Here is a 19,213-nt window from a genome sequence, read left to right as displayed (position 1 = left end):
TATACCTGCTGAAAACTGTGAATGCGGTTGATAAGGGGAAATTTACAGTCATATTGAACCACCAGAAGGAAAGCCAGAGGTTAAAGCACGGGACTGTATAACAGTCCATTTGTGGTGGGCAATGACTGTGATTAACAGTACAAGTATAAAAAAATTTCTTCCATGAACTACAACAAATGTACAAAACTATTACAAGGACTTAACAATAGAGTGGTATGTGGGAAAAGCACACTTATTGCCAATTACAGACTACTAATTAGCACGAAATCTCAGTCCTCTCTCATCAACCGTAACAAATGTGCACCACACCCATGCTGGGTATCAGTGATGGGGGCGGGCAAAAGGGATAGAACTAAATTTTGGGTTTTTGCTTTTTTTTTTTTTTGAAGTAATAAAAATGTTCAAAAATTCTGGTGTTGGATGCACAACTGTGTGAGCCACTAATTATATACTTTGGATGGAGTGTATGTACATCAATTAAAATTGCATTTTCAAAAAGGAAAAGAGTTGGGGCACCTATACTAATATTGGACAATAGACTTTAATTCAAAGCTGGAACGAGACAAAGAAGGAAACCATATATTAATAAAAGGCTCAGTCCACCAAAAATGAATTAAGTATTATAAATATTTATGCATCTAACCACCGTGACCCAAAACACATAAGGCAAACACTGGCAGAACTGAAGGGAGGGATAGACACCACCATGTTAATAGTTAGTGTCTTCAATATACTACTTTCATCAAGATATGGAACATCTAGACAGACAATAAGAAAACAGAATTTGAATATTATGAGAAATGAGCTAGACCTAAACAGACATATACAGAACGTTACACCCCAAAACAGCAGGATACGCATTCTTTTCAAGTGCACGTGCAACATTCTTTAGAATAGACCCCATGATAGGTCACAAAACAAGTTCAATAATTTTAAAAGTCTGAAATTATAAAAGCATCTTATCTGACCATAACAGAATGAAGCCAGAAGTTACCAGGAAGAGAACTGGAAAATCCGCAAATATACAGAAGTTACATACCACTCTCTTAAATAATCAAATGATCAAAGAAGAAAGGGAATTCTATAAACATCTTGAGACAAATGCAAATGAGAACACAACATATATAACTTATGGGATGCAGTGAAGATATTGTTCTGAGGGAAATGTAAAGCCCTAAATGTTTACATTTAAAAAGAATAATGTCAAACACCTAACTGATACCTGGAGGACCTAGAAAAAGAACAGCAAACAAAACCAAAAACAAGCAGAAGGAAGGAAATAAATATTAGAGCAGAAATAAATGAAACAGAATTTAAAAATAGAGAAAAAAGTTGGTTCTTTGAAAACATCAACAAAATTGACAAACTTTTATATAGACTGACAAAGAAAAAGGCCACAAATAAATAAAACTGAAATGAGAGGGAATATTCTACTACTGACCCCACAGAAATAAACAGGATCATAACAGGATGCTATGAACAACTGTATGTCAACAAGTTCCTAAAAATTCACAAACCCTCTATACTGGCTCTAGAAGAAATAAAAGATTTCAAAAGACCAATTACAAGAGTTTGAATCAGTATCAAAAACCTCCCAACAAAGAAAAGCCCAGGACCAGAGGTTTCACAGGTGAATTTTTTATCAAACACTCCAAAAATAGTTAATACTAATCCTGTTCAAATGCTTCCAAAAAAGTAGAGAAGAGAGAACACTACCAATTCATTCTATGAGGTCAGCATCACCCTGCCAAAGCCAGGTAAAGCCAAGCCAGGTAAAGATTCTCCAAGAAAACAAAATTACCGACTAATTTCTCTAGTGAATATAGATACAAAATACCTTAATATTAGCAAATCAAATCCAAAAGCACACTAAAAGAACTATACACTTTGATCAAATATGATTTATCTCAGTTATGCAAGGGTCCTTCAACATGAGAAAATTAATGTAATACAGCTTATTAATACAATGAAGGGAAAGATATATATAATCATCTCTATTGATGCAGAAAAGGCATTTGACAAAATCCAGCATGCTTTCTTGATAAAAACACTTAGAAAAATAGGAATAGATGGAAATTTTCTCAACCAAATAAAGGGCATCTATGAAAAATCCACACCTAACATTGCACTCAATGGGGAAAGACTGAACACCTTCCCTCTAATATCTTGAACCAGCCAAGGATGCCCGTCACCACTGTTACTCAGCAGTGTCCTGGAAGTTCCAGTCAGAGCAGTTAAGCAAGAAAAATAAGTAAAAGAAATCCAAAGGGAAAGGAAGAAGTGAAATTTTCACTATTTGCAGATGACATGATCATATATAAAACCAACAAAAAATAGAAAGTCCTGAAAAAAAAAAATACAACAAACCTACTAGAGCTGATAAATTCAGGAAAGTGGTGAGGTATAAGATGAACATGCGAAATCAGTATTTTTATATATGCTAGTAAGGAGGAAAGAAAAAATTCCATTTGCAGTAACAACTAAAAAAAATCAAATATCTAGGAATAAATTTAGCCAAAGATGTAAAGGACTTATACTTGGAAAAACAGAAGGATATTCCAAGCTCATGCATTGGAAGACAAATATTGTAAGATGTCTGTTCTACCCAAAATGATTTAAAGATTCAATGAAAATCCCAATCACAATTCCAACAGCCTTCTTTACAGAAATGGAAAAGCCAATCATCAAACATAGTTGGGCCTTCCTGTCGGCTGTGCGGCAGCAAGATGGCAGTGCAGATTTCCAAGAGAAGGAGGTTTGTCGCTGGAGGCATCTTCAAAGCTGAACTAAATGAGTTTCTCGCTCAGGAGCAAGCTGAAGATGCTACTCTGGAGTTGAGGTTCCAGTTATACCAACCAGGAGAGATGTCATTATTCTGGCCACCAGGACACAGGACATTCTTGGTGAGAAAGGCTGGCGGACCCAGGAATTGACCACTGTAGTTCAGTAGAGGTTTGGCATCCTGAGGGCAGTGCAGTGCTTTATACTGAAAGAGGTCTCTGGCATTGCCCAGGCAGACTCCCAGGAGGGCTTGCTGTGCAGAGAGCCTGCTGTGCAGTGTCCTCATGGACAGTGGGGCCAAGACCTGCAAAGCCAGAGTGTCGGGTAACTCCAAGGACAGAAGGTGAAGTCCATGGAGTTTGTGGAGGGCCTAACGATCCACAGTGGGTGCCCACTCACCACCCTGTGGGTACTGCCAGGGGCTGCTCAAACAGGGCATGCCGGGCATCAAAGCAAAGGTCATGCTGAAGCCCTTGCCCAGCCATTTGAGCCTCACAAACCAGGAGATGAGATCCTGCCCACTGCTCCCATCCCTGGGATATTCTATATTACATGTAGAAAATAAATTATACTGGCCATTTTTAAAACTTATTTGAAAGCTTAAGGGGCCCCAAATAGCCAAAGCTATCTTGAAGAAGAAGAACAAAGTTGGAGAACTCACACTTCCTGACTTTAAAGCTTATTACAAAATGACAGCCGTCAAAACAACATGGTACTGGCACAAGGATAGATACATACCCCAATGGAATTGAAGTGAGAATTCAGAAATAGACCCTCACATCTATGGTCAACTGATTTTTAACAAGACTGCCTAGTTGACTCAATTGGGAAAGAAACGTCTCCTCCATAAATGGTGTCAGGAGAACTGGATATCCATATGCAAAAGAATATGAGGAGCCCTATCTCACACCATATATAAAAATCAATTCAAAATGGATCAAAGACCTAAATATAAGGACCAGAACTATAAAACTTCTAGAAGAGAATGTAGGGGAGCATCTTCAGGATCTTGCATCAGGTGATGGTGTCTTAGACTTTATACCCAAAGCACTAGTAACAAAAGAAAAAATAGATGAATGGGACCTCACCAAAATTATAAACTTTTGTGCATCAAAGGTTGTACAACCTATTCTGTGGGTAAAATAATTGTAAATCATTTATCTGATAAGAGTTTAACATTACACAATACAGAAAGGACTTCTCCAACTCAACAACAAGAAGATAATCCAATTTTACAAATAGAAAAGGACTTGAATAGACATTTCTCCAAAGTTGGACATACGATTGGCCAGAAAGTAAATGAAAAGATGCTCAACATCATTAGCTATTAGGGAAACAAATAAAAACCACAGTGAGATACCATTTCACACCCACTAGAATGGCTATTTAAAAAAATACAAACAGAAAATTACAAGTGTTGGAGAGGATGTGAAGAAATAGGAACACCCTATTCATTGTTAGTGGGAATGTAAAATGGTGCAGCTGCTGCAGAAGACAGTTCTTCCTCAGAAAGTTAGGTAGAGATTAACCATACGACCCAACAATCCCACTTCTAGGTGCATATCCCAAAGAATTTAAAGCAGGACTCAAATAGATATTTGCACACCAATGTTCATAGCAGCATTATTCACAATTGCCAAAAGGTGGAAGCAACCCAAGTGCCCAACAACCAATGAATGGATAATAAAATGTGGTATATACATATGATGGAATATTATCCAGCCACAAATAGGAATGGAGTCCTGATACATGCAACAACATGGGTGAACCTTGAAGATATGTTGAATAAAATAAGCCAGATGCAAAAGGACAAAATGTTGTATGATTTCACAAGTATGAAATAATTAGAATAGCAAACTCATAGCATCAGAATCTAAAATATATATTACCAGGAGCTGGGGTGGGGGTAGGAAATGAGGAGTTAATGCTTAAATTATACGGATTTCTATTTGGGTCAGTGGTAAAGTTTTGGTAATGGATGGTGACGAAGGCACCACATTCTGAACATAATTAACAGCAGTGGATTACATACGTGAATGTGGTTCAAAGGAGAATTGTTAGGTTGTATATATGCCACTAGAATAAAATTTAAATAAAACAATAGCATAGAACCATGCAACACGGTGAGCCCTGTTGGAAATGATGGACTACAGTTAACATTACGATTTTTAAAATGTTCTTTCATGAATTGTAACAAATGTACAACACTAATGCAAGGTGTTAATGATAGGGTGGTATATGGGAACCTTGTATTTTACGCATGATTTTTCTGTAAGCCTACAACTTCTAGAATAAAAATAATGGCAATCTTAGCTTAAGTCATAAATGAAACAACTTCTCTGAAAGCCCTACATAATAAATTCATTTTCAAGAGTAGCCAAGAATAATCATATAGCTCTTATTTTCATCTTAGCCAGGTTATGCTATAGCAAATATTTTTTTGTTCCCTATATATAAATACTATAGGGAAAATAGAACAGACTGTGACTCTGTGAAAAGAAAAATGTCCCTGACTTGCTTTGTAGGCCCAGCTGAATTCTGGGCATGTGTCCTCACCACGCCTGCAATCTGGGCCCTGGGCTCAGAAACCCATTACAAGAACTAACAGCTGTTTTGTTTCTAATAGTCGCTTATAAAACGGACATCCATTATATCCTGGCTAAAGTTTTAAATGCTATTGCGCAACATTTCTCATGTCAGATGGTTCAACTCACTCTACAACAGAGGAAGAAAAATACCAACCCTGGTGGAAGCAGAGACTGTGTGGTTTTTCCAGCAGCATCCTAGCAGCATCTGATCTAGTACAAACCCGATTCCAGAGATCCACCTCCAACTCACCGGTCAAAACCAAGTCTAGCATCGGCTGCCTATAGCACCCTCTGACTCAGCCACCCCATGGCTCGCCATAGTGTAGCTGGTCCTTTGCTGCAATGACAAGGTCCAACTTGTTTAACTACAGGTGTGGCCCTCTGGTCTTTGATGGAGGGCATGACAAGTCTGACATACACAGAAGCATGGGGGCTGTGGAATAGGTATGGCCTGAAAAACGATCCTCAAGTTCACATGGAACCACAAGGGGCTCAGAATAGCCAAAACAATCTTGAAAAAGAAGAACAGGGTTAGAGGACTCGCATTTTCCCAGTCTCAAATTGTACTACAGAATGACAGTAACCAAAACAGTGTGGGACTGACACAAAGACAGACTAATGGATCAGGAGAAGAGAACTGGAAGTCCTGAAACAGACCCACGCAGCCGGGCCAAATGATATTTGGACAGAGGTGCCAAGTCCACTCAATTGTCTCTTCAGCAAATGGTGCTGAGGAAACTGGATAGCCAAATGAAAGAATGAAGTTTGACCCCTTCCTCACACCATATACAAAAGCAACTCCACATAGATCAAGGACCTAAATGCAAGAGTTAAAACTATAAAACTCTTAGAAGATAACCTAGGGACAATCCATGACCTGGGATTCGGCAATGGAGGCTTAAGTTTGACACCCAAAGTGTGAGCAACAACAAAAAAATAGATATGTTTGATTTAACCAAAATTTAAAATTTTTGTGCAACAAAAGACATGATCAAGAAAGTGAAAAGACAGGCCACAGAACAGTAGGAAATAGTTTCAAACCATGCAACAGACAAGGACTTAACAGGTATATTAGTCAGAGTTTTCTAGGGAAACAGAACCAACAGGAGATATATGTAAACGTTACTGTGCCAGTTAGAAACTATTATATACCCCAGAAAAGCCAAATTTTAATACTGATCCAATCTTGTGGGGACAGCCATTTCTTTTAATCCTGGTTCAACAGTGTAGGGTAGAAACTTTTGATTAAATTATCTCTATGAAGATGTGGTATACCAAATTGTGGGTGTGACCTTTTGATTAGGTGGAGATGTGACTCCACCCATTTAAGGTAGGTCTTGATTAGTTTGCTAGAGTCCTTTAAAAGGGGAAACATTTTTTAGAAACCTCAAATATAGAATTCTGGAAAACAGTTGCTTCAGAGCCAACAGGAAACCTAGATGTTTGGAGATGCAGAAGGAAAGCACCCCAGAGCAGCCGTTTGAAACTAGAAGCCAAAGGGCCAGCAGATGCCAGCCGCGTGCCTTCCCAGCTGACAGATGCCATGACCCTTTCCTGAAGGAAGGGAACCTCTTGTTGGTACCCTAACTTGGACACTTTCATGGCCTTAGAATTATAACTTGCAACCTATCAGGTTCCCTTTTGAAAAGTCATTCCATTCCACTCCAGCAGCTTTAACAAACCAACACAACCATAAAATTTTATAAAACTGTCTCATGCAATTGTGGGGATGCACAAGTCCAAATTCCATAGGGCAGGCTACAAGCTGGCAACCCCCATGAAGGTTTTTAATAATTCCCCAAGAGAAGCTGGCTGGCTGAAGTAAAGATGAAAGCTCTCTCTTCTAATTGCTGAAGTCATCACTTCTCCTTTTAAAGTCTTCACCTGATTAGATTAACAGCTCTCATTGCTGAAGGCACTCTCCTTAGCTGACCATAGATGTAATCAGCCATAGATACAATCAACTTACTGATGATTTAAGTCTGTGAAATGTCCTGTAGCCACAGACCAGTGCTTGCCTGACCAGACACTGGGCACCATCACCTGACCAACCTGAACCCACCACCACAGCAGGTATGGCCTGGGTCCCATTCGCAGCTCTGGCACTGACTACCCAGGCCCTTGGCATACTCACCACCATCTGCAGAGCCTCAGTTTCCCCATATGCAAACAGGAACATCCATTCTCAGGGGGTCTCCTGAGCAACACAAATTAGATAGGGCCGATAAAATAAATAAATGGTTGCTATTCCCTATTATCCTTACTGGTTAACGTGGTAACTTATTCCAAGGGCATTTCAAGCCTCTGGAGAGTCAAACTTCTCCAGGGGTGGAACTAACCTTGGCAGGGGGACAGGGCCACAGACTGCAACACCCTGAGCTCCTTGCCCCCATGTCTGGCCCTGCTCCTTCCACCCCTCACCCCACCCCACCCCACGGGGCTCCCCTTCCCCCTAGACCCCTGTCAGCACACCCTGTGGAACAGAGTTTGGATGAGGCATCTACAAGAGCCCAGCCCCCCACCGCGTCAGCTCTCCAGGCCCCTACCTCCTTCCCCAGTTAGCCAGTGTTGGATCAGCGTGACTCCTGTGGCCTGGGCCACCCCCTCCTCCTGATGCCAGCTCCCAGGCGCACAGCTGATATCCAGATTTCTGGTGATGCTGAACATTATCTATGCTGCTCTTTTTAAAATCACTCTATTGCCATGTAATTTGTAAGCCACACAATTTGGCCACTTTAGAATTGGTTTCTAGTGTAATTCACATATCAGTGCAACCATCACATCACTAACACCAACTGTTGAAAAGATCATTATTTCCCCATCATCTCACCCCAAAAAGAAAGCCCGTGGAGAGGATTGTGGGAAGGTGGCAGAGTAGGATGCTCCAAGAATCAGGACCACTAGTCAACAAGCAGGAAGTATCTGAAGCAACTCTTTGACTCTCAGGTTTTGTAGAGCACCAAGCCACACGCCAGGAAGAGCAGGAGGAAGCAGCTGGTCAGCTGGAAAGTTCTGTAGGTAAGGTAGATCTTGTGCAGTGGCTGCCACGCATTCCCCAGCCTCACAGCAGGCAGCCTGGGGTCCTCAGCCATGGCTCCTGGCACAGTTGGCCGGTGCACGTGTGGACATAAAAACCTAGTTCGATGTGGTCCACTCACTGACCACTGCCTTTGATCACCTACTTCAGATGATTAACCCACCTCGGGGAAGAGCAGTGGAGGGGTCGTAGAGATGGCTCACTTCCTCAAAACCATGGAAAAGCTAAAGGGTTGCATTTACTGGGCAGGGGCTAAATCAAGAAAACACAGCTTCAAAGAGCCACAGGAGATGCTGCGAGCACACCCTTTGTGGGTAGCTGGCTCCTCCCAGCTGGGAAGGACTGAGCTGGGAACTCCTATGCAGTTTGCCCACCCCCAGAATGTACCCTGTGGACAAAAGCACTTGGAACAGTGAATGTGGTGTAAGGAACAACAGAGTCGGGCAGGCTAGGGCAAAGGTTTATATACTTAAAGACCTGTGACTGAGCACCCAGGAGAGGGAGAAAGTCCATTTCCTACGGAACAGAGGGACATTCAAATCCCTGCAAACAGGAGACTCCTGAGTCTCTAGCAAACACAGGCCAGGACAAGACCCAGGCTCAGAAAAACAAGGATAACTTGCATTTAGCTTGGGCTGATGCTCCTGAATGAAGGGCTGAACCTTGAAGGACAGCACTGGCCAAAGCAAACCCAATCTGCAAACAGTGAAGAAAAAAATTGTTTTGCATTGGTTGGTTGGTTTTCTTTGCTTCTGGCACTCAAGAAAATCTGTCATATTACCAGCTGGATAAAAACTCAAAAAACAGACAACTCAGAAACTAAATCCAAGAGTTAACATTGTAAGATATTAAAATGTAGAGTGTGCAACAAAACATTATAGGACAAAGAAATAGGAATTGACGACCCATCCAACTTAAAAGCAATAAAAACAACCATAAAGAAGACCAGGCTGTGGACATACCAGACAAAGAGTTTTAAAAAATGGTCTTCAATATACTCAAGGAGATGAAGGAAAGTACAGAAATAGATCTAAATGATATCAGGAAAACAATGAATGAAAATATCAATAAAGAGATAGAAATTTTAAAAAGGAAACAAAAACAGAACTACTGGAGTTGAAGACCACAATAAAGGAAATGAAAACTTCCCAGAATAGTTTCCACAGCAGACTGATGTGGCAGAAGAAAGAATCAGTGAACCGAAAGACAAGACAATCAAAATAAGTCAGGCTGAGGAGTAGAAAGAAAAAAAAAATAGTCGAATAGACCTGTGGGACACTATCAAACACACCAATATGCATATTATGGGAGTCCAAGAAGAAGAAACAGAGAAAGGGGAAAAAGAATATTCAAAGAAATCATGTCGGAAAACTTCTGAAACTTAGCAAAAGACGTGAATATCTGCACCCAAGGACCCAACAAACCCCAAACAGGATAAACTTGAAGAGAAATATACCTATACAGGAAGTAGTCAGACTGTAAAATGTAAAGGAAAAAGAATTCTAAAAGCTGCAAAAGAACAGCACAGGAGTACCAATTAGATTAACTGCTAATTTCTTATCAGAAACAATGGAGGAAAGATGGCAGTGGGATAAAATATTTACAGTTCTAAGAGAATTAGTCACCAATCAAGAATTTTATATTTGGCAGGAATTTATTTCCAGAATGGGGGAGAGATTAAGACATTCCCAGATAAACAAAAACCTGAGGGAGTTCATTATCACTAGACTGTCATACAAGAAAAACTAAAGGGAGTTCTCCAGGTTGAAAGACAATGGATCAAAGCAGAATAAAGAAATAAAGTCCTCTGGTAAAAGTAATACAGGGGTACTTATAAATGTAAGTATTATTGTACTGTATTTTGGGTATGTAATTCCACTTCTTACTTCTTACAGGTGCTAAAATCCAAATGCATAAAAAGTGATGATCAATCTATGGTTTGGGACATACAGAGTACAAAGATATAATTTGTAACAAGTATAAAAAAGGATAGAGGAATGGAGGGGAATAAGAACACTATATGTGTATGCTGTTGAAATTAAATTGGTATCAAGTAAAAAAAAATGACTGTTACAGACTTAGGATGTTAAATTTTAATTCCATGATAACTGTGGTGGTTTGAAGCCATATGTACCCCCAGAAAAACATGTTCTCAAGTTTAATGCGTTCCTGAGGGCGTGAACCTTTTGAAGAGGTTACGTCAGTTAAGGTGTGGCCCACCTCAATCAGGATAAACCTTGACCCTACTTCTAGAGTCCTTTCTAAGAGAATGAAATTCAGACACAGGGAAAGAAAAACATGAAAGCAAGAAGATGAAATCATTGAAGCTTGGAAGGAAAGGAGAGACCCGTAGACACCACCATGTGCCTTGTTATGTGACAGAGGTGACAAGGGTTGCAGCTGATGACCTTCAGGAAGAAAGATCACTTTGATGATGCCTTAATAGGAACATTTTCCCAGCCTCCAAACAGAAAGAATAAATTCCAATTTATCTTTAACTTGACCCATTTCATGGTGTTTGCCTAGGTAACAGTGGTCATACAGGAAATATATGAAAAAATATATCCAAAAGAAATGGAAATAGACTCAATGTGGTAAAATACAAAAAATCAAATAAATGTAAAAGTATGTATTAATGGAAGACTTGAAGGTCATAAAAGGAATAAGACTTAGAAAGACTAAAAAGCAAAATGACAGAAGAAAGGCCTGCGTTATTAGTAATTACGATAAATGTAAATGGATTTTACATGTAAATGGCAGAGACTGGCAAAATGGACAAAAATCACGATGCAAATATATGTTGTTTACAAGGGACTCACCTTAAATCCCAAGATAAAAGTAGACTGAAAATGAAAGGATGGAAAAAATATACCATACAAATAGTAATCAAAAGAGAGCTGGGTTAGTTATGCTAATATCAGATAAATAGACTTTAAGTTAAACACAGTTATGATGGATAAAGAAGGTCATTATGTGCTGCTAAAGGAAAGGAGTAGTTTCAACAAGAAGACATAACAATTATAAATGTATATGCACCTAACAGCAGAATCCCAATATATATATATGGAGGAAATATAGCAGAATTGAAGTGAGAAATAGATGGTTCTGCATTAATATGAGATTTCTATACACCACTTTCAATAATGGGTAGAACATCTCAACAGAAGAGAAATAAGGAAATAGAAAACTTGAATGGAACTCTAAACCAGCTAGACATATCACATGCATTGCACACTTTGCCCAACAGCATTAGAAATACATTCTTCTCTAGTGTACTTGAATCATTCTCCTAGATAGACCATATGGTAGGTCACAAAACAAGGCTCAAACATTCAAAATATTGAAATCACACCATGTACCTTATCTAACAACAATGAAATGAAGCTAGAAATCAATAACAGAGGCAGAAATGGAAAATTTACAAATATGTTGAAATTAAATAATGTACGTTTAACTAATGAGTCAAAGAAGAAATCAAAAGGGAAATTAGGAAATATCTCAAGGCAAATGAAAATGAAAACAAAACATACCAAAACTTATGGGATGGAGCCTGCCCATGCCAAAAAAAAAAAAAAAAAAAGATGCAGCAAAGGCAGTGCTCAGAGGGAAATTCATAGCTCTAAATGCTTACATTAAAAACAGAGAGAGAGAGAGAACGAGACCTGACCTCAAAACAAGAGGTTCTAGAAAAAGAAGAACAAATTAAACTCAAAGCGAGTAGGAGAAAGGAAATAACAAAGATTAAAGTTAAATGAGATAGAGAATAATAAAACAATAGAGAGAACTAACAAAACCAAAAGTTAAAAGGAGGAATAAAATTGAAAAAACTTTATCTAGAATGACAAAGAAAAAAAGGGAGAGAACACAAATAGCTAAATCAGAAATGAAAAGGGTGATATTGCTACTCACTCCTCAGGAAAAAAAAGGATTATAAGAGGATACTATGAACAACTGTATGTTGACAAGTTGTTGGATAACCTAGAGGAAATAGACACATTCCTAGGATCATACATACTACCTACACTCACTCAAGAAGAGATATAAGATCTCAACAAACCAATGACTAGTAAAGAGACCGAGGTGGTAATCAAAAAACTTCCCAACATAGAAAATGCCAGGAGCAGAGGGCTTCACAGGAAATTTTTACCAAGCAACAGAATTAACACATGCTCTGTTCAAAGTCTCCCAAAACACTGAAGAGGAGGGAACACTCCCTAACTCACTCTATGAGGCCAACATCACTCTCACACCAAATCCAGATAAAGATAGCAAACAAAAACTACAGAACAACATCTTTTATGAATATAGAAGCAAAAATCATCAACAAAATGCTAGCAAGCCCAATTGAACTGCATATTAAAAAAAAGCATACCCCATGATCAAGTGGGATTCAACCCAGGAATGCAAGGCAGTTCAATATAAGAAAGTCAATTAATGTAATACACCACATTAACAGAACAAAGACAAAAAATGATTATCTCAACTGTACAGAAACATCATTTGACATAATCCAGAACCATCTTGGGAAAAAAAAACCACTTTGGAAAATAGGAATAGAAGGAAATTTCAACTAGATAAAGGGCATCTATGAAAATCCCACAACTACCATCATACTCAATGGTGAAAGACTGGCAGCTTTCCATCTAAAATCAGGAACAAGACAAAAATGCCTTCTATCACTACTTTTATTCAACATTATATGGAAATGCTAGCTAGAAAAATTAGGTAAGATAAATAAATAGAAGGCATCCAAATTACAAAGGAAGAGAGTAGTATAATTTTCCCTATTTGCAGATGACACAATCCCATATGCATAAAATCCTGAAATATCCATGGTAAAACTACTGGAACTAATAAAGGAATTCAGCAAGTGCCCGAGTACAAAACCAACAAGCAAAAATCAGTAGTGTTTCTATATACTAGTAATGGACAGTTTGAAGAAGAAATCAAGGGGAAAAAATCCATTTACAGTAGCAACTAAAAGAACCAAATATCCAAGAATATATCCAACCAAGCACGTAAAGGACATATACACAGAAAAATTGCAAGACATTGCTAAAAGAAATCAAAGAAGACCTAAATAAATGGAAAGATGTTCCATGTTCACAGACTAGAAAACTAAATATTGGTATGATGTTAATTACACCTAAAATGATTTACAAATTCCATGCAACCACAAACAAAATTCCAACAGCCTTCTTTGCAGAAATGGAAAAGCCAATCATCAAATGTACAGAGATGGGCAAAGGGTCCCAAATAGCCAATGCCATCTTGAATAAGAAGAACAAGTTGGAGGACCCACACTTCCCGACTTCAAAACTTATTAAAGGGGGGATTTCCAGGAATATGGTGGAATAAAGACAGGCATAACTAACTCCTCCATTAAAAGCACCTAGGGAATAGGCAGAAACTGTCTGAATCAGTGGTACAGGGGCTTAGGAGACCGAGGAAGGACACTGCAACATAAGAAAGAGCTGGACAAAAAAGCAGAGAAACTACAACTGAGAAATAGGGGTGAGTGAACTTGAACACATCCATCCTGCACCCCCAAGACGGGTGGCTGTGCCTCGGCCTGGATCTTGCCAGCTGGCAGAATGCAGTGCAGCCCTGGTTTGGTGGCTACCCAGTGAAGTGAGCCCCCTCAGGCCCACATGATAGGGTCTTTCCACGTGGAGTCTGGGAACCAGCAGCTGCATTGCATCCACACTCCACCATGGCTCCCAGTGCCCATCTCCCAGGCCAGCAGCTTCAGGTGCACCAGACCTGGGTGAGACAGGGAGGCTCTTCCCTCAGGAAGAGAGAGAGATCTACAGCAATCCTGATCTAACAGTTGGCCAGTGAGAATGAACCGCAGGGTCCTACAGACTTGTATCAGAACTTGAATGAGTCTGGACCCTGCCCATGGGGCGACAGTCATCTAGGAGAGGCAGGTTTGAGGGAAATAGGTTGGATAAGTGCGCCATCTTCTGGCAATGCTGGAAAAGTGCCGTCTGGGAAGCAGCTTTCCTACCCACCTGTTAAGACCCTTTCAAAAGGGGTTGTGTTCCCTGTGTGAGGCCCTGGCCCTGATTTGGCTGGGAAATACTGACAAACCAAGTGCCAAATGAGACCTTAACATGAACCTAAGCGACCACAAAATCTTAGACAAGAGAGGGAAATGAACTTTCAAAATAATCTTATCAAAATAATCAGATGCCCAGAAACCAGCAAAAAAATCATAAGGCACATCAAGAAACAAGAAGATATAGCTAAGTCAAATGATTAAATTAAAAAGTTGGAGGAGACACAGACTTGGAACATTTAATTAAGCGGTTCAAACAAATGTCCTACATAATTTCAATGAGATGGTTAAAGAGATAAAGGATATCAGGAAGAAAATAGAAGAATATGAAGAATTTGAAAGACTACATAGAAAAGAGCATGTATTACAGAAATGAAGGATACTATAGATGAAATTTAAAATGTGCTAGAGACACACAACAGCAGATTTGAAGAGGCAGAAGAAAGGATCAGTGAACTAGAGGACATAGCTACCGAACTTGAACACTCAAAGGAACAAATGGAGAAAAAATGGAAAAATTTGAACTGGATATCAGGAAAATGATAGATAACATGAAGTACACAAATATATGAATCATAGGTGTCCCAGAAGGAGAAGTAAAGGGCACAGGGGCAGGAAGAATATTTGAGGAAATAATTGCAGTAAGTATCCCAATCCTTAAAAAAGACATAAATATGCAAATCCAAGAAGCCCAATATGCTCCAAATAGAATACATCCGAATAGACCCACTCCAAGACACATACTATCAGACTGTTAAAAGCCAAAGAGAAGGGGGAGGATCTGGAAAGCAGCAAGAGAAAAGTGCAATGCAATTCACCACATGCAAGTCAAGCCACAGAAGGCTCAGTGCTGCCTACTCATCAGGCACTATGGAGACGAGAAAGCAATGGTATGATATATTTAAGATGCTGAAAGAGAAAAATTGCCAGCCCAGAATTCTTTATCTGGCAAAGCTGTCCTTAAAAAGTGAGAGAGAGACTTCTGGGAAGATGTCAGGATAGGCTGAGTTCACCCCTGCTCTGTGAAAAAACTAGGGAAATGACAGAAAAATGACCAGAACAGCAGCAGTTCCGGGATGTGAGTGACCAGAGAGGGACTTCTACACTATATAGGATGCTCATGGAGGAAAAAGGGGAGAAACTGAGCTAGAGAGAATGGGGTGAATGTTCTCGGTCATAACTCCACCTGGTGCAAGTGGTGGCATGCAAGGAGTGGGTTCAAAAAAGTGGGGCCATCCTCTACAACTGGCTTGGGAGAACTTTCCTCTCAGCTTTGCAGCCAAGGACCCAGAGGCCAGGAGATTTGGTTTGCTTGCAAAATAGAGAACTTCCAGACAGTACACAATGCCTGCCCCCAACTCTTCAGACAGGCCACTGCCTTTGTTGCAGAGATTGGGGGCCCCCCTTCTTTTAGGAGGAGGGGGAGATGCAGAGTGGAGCTGGTCTGGCAATTGGCTGGTGAAAGAGACTCATTGGGTCTCACTCCCACTTTCCTTTCCCCACAGAGGCCCAGAGCCCTCAGGCGAGCATGAACAGAGGAGGAGGACAGGATTCCTCGGGTGTGCATGCACGGAGAGGCAGAGATGGGAGCTCTCAGGTATGTATGTGTGGAAGGGCAGAAACAGGTGCCCTCAGGTGTGCATGTGCAGAGGGGCAGGGACAGGTGCCCCCTGGTGTGCACACACGGAGAGGCAGGGACAGGAGATGTCAGGTGTGCATGGGTGGAGAGGCAGGAACAGGAGCCCTCAGGCATGCATGGGTGGAGAGGTGGGGACAGGAGCCCTCAGGTGTGCATGGGTGGAGAGGCGGGGATAGGAGCCCTCAGGTGTGCATTCACGGAGAGGCAAGGACAGATGTCAGGTGTGCATGTATGGAGAAGCAGGGACAGGAGATGTCAAGTATGCCTGGGTGGAGAAGCAGGGATAGGAGTCCTCAGGCATAAATGGGCAGAGAGGCAGGGACAGGAGTCCTCAGGCATGTATGCATGGAGAGGCAGGGACAGGAGCCCTCAGGCATGCATGGGCAGAGAGGTAGGAACAGGAGCCCTCAGGTGTGCATGGGTGGAGAGGCAGGGACAGGAGCCCTAAGGTATGTATGGGTGGAGAGGTGGAGACAGGAGCCCTCAGGTGTGCATGCATAGAGGCAGGGACAGGAGCCCTCAGGTGTGCATACATAGAGGCAGGAACAGGAGCCCTCAGGTGTGCATGGGTGGAGAGGCAGGGACAGGAGCTTTCAGGTGTGCACAGGTGGAGAGGTGGGGCGTGGGGAGTGGAGCCCTCAGGTGTGCATCAGCAGAAAGGCACAGCCAAGGAAGCCAGCCAAGTTGTGCAACACCAAGGCTTTTCCAGGTTCAGTTGAAATAATCAGTCCCACAGACAAGGTCATTGCAAGCAGAAGCCTCACAACCACCAGACCCAATGGGCCCACAGTGGATTCTTGGCTGAGTGGACCCTGCCCACCCCCAGCCTGGCATGGGCAGCTTTCAGCACACAGAGACTGTGGCCTTGGCTGGAATTGCACTGGGTCTCCCTCCCTCTCAGCTGCTGCCTCAGTCAGGGAGAGATGGGTCTGAGGGGAAGAGGAGGCCCAAGAGCACCATCTCCTGGGAAGGCCCAGAAAGTGCCATTTGGCAAACGGCCTACCTGCCTAGCTCTCAACATTTCTTCAAGTAGAGTTGCAGCTCCTGCATGAGGTCCAGGCTTTGGTCTGGTGGGAATTCACCAACAAACCAAGAGCAAAAGGAGACCTTCAGTGCAAACCCAGCAAATATAAAACCTTAGACCAGCAGGGGATATCAACTTTCAAAATAACCTTATAAAGATAATCAAACACCCCAAAGCCAACAGAAAATCACAAAGCACATGAAGATGCAGGTAGATGTGGCCAAGCCAAGTGACCAAATTAAAACACCAGAGGAGGCACAGAATTTGAAACAGCTAATCAAAGACATTCACAAAAATCTCCTAAATAAATACAATGGGATGGCTAATGTCAAAAAGGATATCAAGAAGACACTAGAAGAATATAAAGAAAAATTTGAAAGAATAGAAAAATAGCGGATCTCACAGAGATGAAAGATACCATAGGCCAAATGAAAAATATGCCAGAGACACACAACAGCAGATTTGAAGAGGAGGAAGAAAGAACAAGCAAACTAGAGGACAGAACAACTGAATTCAAGTGCACAAAATAACAAATGGCAAAAAAGATGTAAAAATTGGATCTCAGGGAAATGATGGACAACACGAAGTGCACAAATATAAGAATCATTGGTGTCCCAGAAGGAGAAGAGAGGAGTAAAGGTCTGGGAGGGATTAGTTGAAGAGAGAATGGGGGGAACCTCCCAACCCTTTTAAAAGACATGAACATGCAAATCAAAGAAGCCCAACAAAACCCAAATAGAATAAATACAAATAGATTCACTTCAAGATACGTACTAATCAGACTTTCAAATGCTGAACATAATCAGAAAGTTCCAAAAGCAGCAAGAGAAAAGCAACTAACCACATACAAGGGAAACCACATAAGACTAAGTATGGATAATCAACAAGCAGTATGGAGGCAAGACAGCAGTCGCAAGTCTTTAAGTTTCTGAAAGAGAAAGACTTCTACCCAAATATTTTTTATCCAGAAAAAAAATGTGTCCTTAAAAAATAAGGGAGAAAAAAAAAAAAAAGAGGAACGTACAGTTTAAAATGAAGCCAGTCTGGCTAGGTCTAAGGTAATTGAGAACACAGGGTAAAGGATGACAGCGTGTACACTCTTGACTTTCACCTACTGTATGAGACCAAAGGCAGAGAGGTTTAGATGTCTAGAACCTAAATTTTCCGTAACACATAATCCAAATCAACCTCTCTGGATAGCTCATTTAAACAACCCAAACTCCAGAGCAGGACGAGGCCTTGTAATTCTGTACAGCTTAATGTACTAGCAGGATATAACTCAGACTATGGTTAGCTGACGATTAAAAAGTATTGCTAGAGTCCCTTGCGGGCCCAAAGGGAGGGAAATATATATATATTTGAAACTATTAAACTCTCCCATCTGGGAAACTCTGGGTTTCCCTCTCAACCACTGGGAACTCACAAGAAAATAGGCCAAGCCCTAGATTTTGAGTCTTGCCCTGAGGAAACTCATTTCTGTAGGGAAAAGCTAAGACTATGCATGACGAGGCCTAAGAGTTGCTTCCACGAAGACTCTTGTTGCTCAGATGTGGCCTCTCTCTCTAAGCCCAACTCTGCAAGGAAAATCATTGCCCTCCCTCCCCTACATGGGACATGACATTCAGAGGTGAAGGTCTCCCTGACAAAATGGGGCATGACTCCCAGGGATGAATCTGGCACAAGCACCAGACAAGGCTTTCCTGACCAAAATGGAGAAAAGAAGTGTAATAAAATAAGGCATCAGTGGATACACAGGTGGTTCAGTGGTAGAATGCTCACCTTTCATGCGGGAGACCTTGGTTCAATTCCCAGACCATGCACCCCAATAAATAAATAAATAAATAAATAAGGCATCAGTAGCCAAGAGAGATCAAATGGAGTCAAGAGGCTGCTCTGGAGGCTGCTCTTACACAAGCTTCAGTTAGCTAGTGCTGACTGCCATGGTCTGCTAAACCTCAACCAACATCACTCCTGTTGACTCTTAAGAACCCCTAGGGCTCAAACTGAGACTCTATCAAGGTTTCATGCACTAGGTTTGCCTTCCTGGCACATATAATTCCCCAAGGGTTCCTAGGTCAGGTGA

The 19,213-nt window shown here is 41.1% G+C and overlaps 1 pseudogene; it reads left to right on the top strand.

Moving 5' to 3' along the window:
• Positions 1–2,726: 2,726 nt before the first annotated feature.
• Positions 2,727–3,346, top strand: LOC143661082 (small ribosomal subunit protein uS3 pseudogene; annotated as a pseudogene).
• Positions 3,347–19,213: the final 15,867 nt, after the last annotated feature.

This window comes from Tamandua tetradactyla, chromosome 17, assembly GCF_023851605.1.
Source record: "Tamandua tetradactyla isolate mTamTet1 chromosome 17, mTamTet1.pri, whole genome shotgun sequence".
Classification (NCBI taxonomy): Eukaryota; Metazoa; Chordata; class Mammalia; order Pilosa; family Myrmecophagidae; genus Tamandua; species Tamandua tetradactyla.
This window is presented reverse-complemented; position numbering and strand designations above follow the sequence as displayed.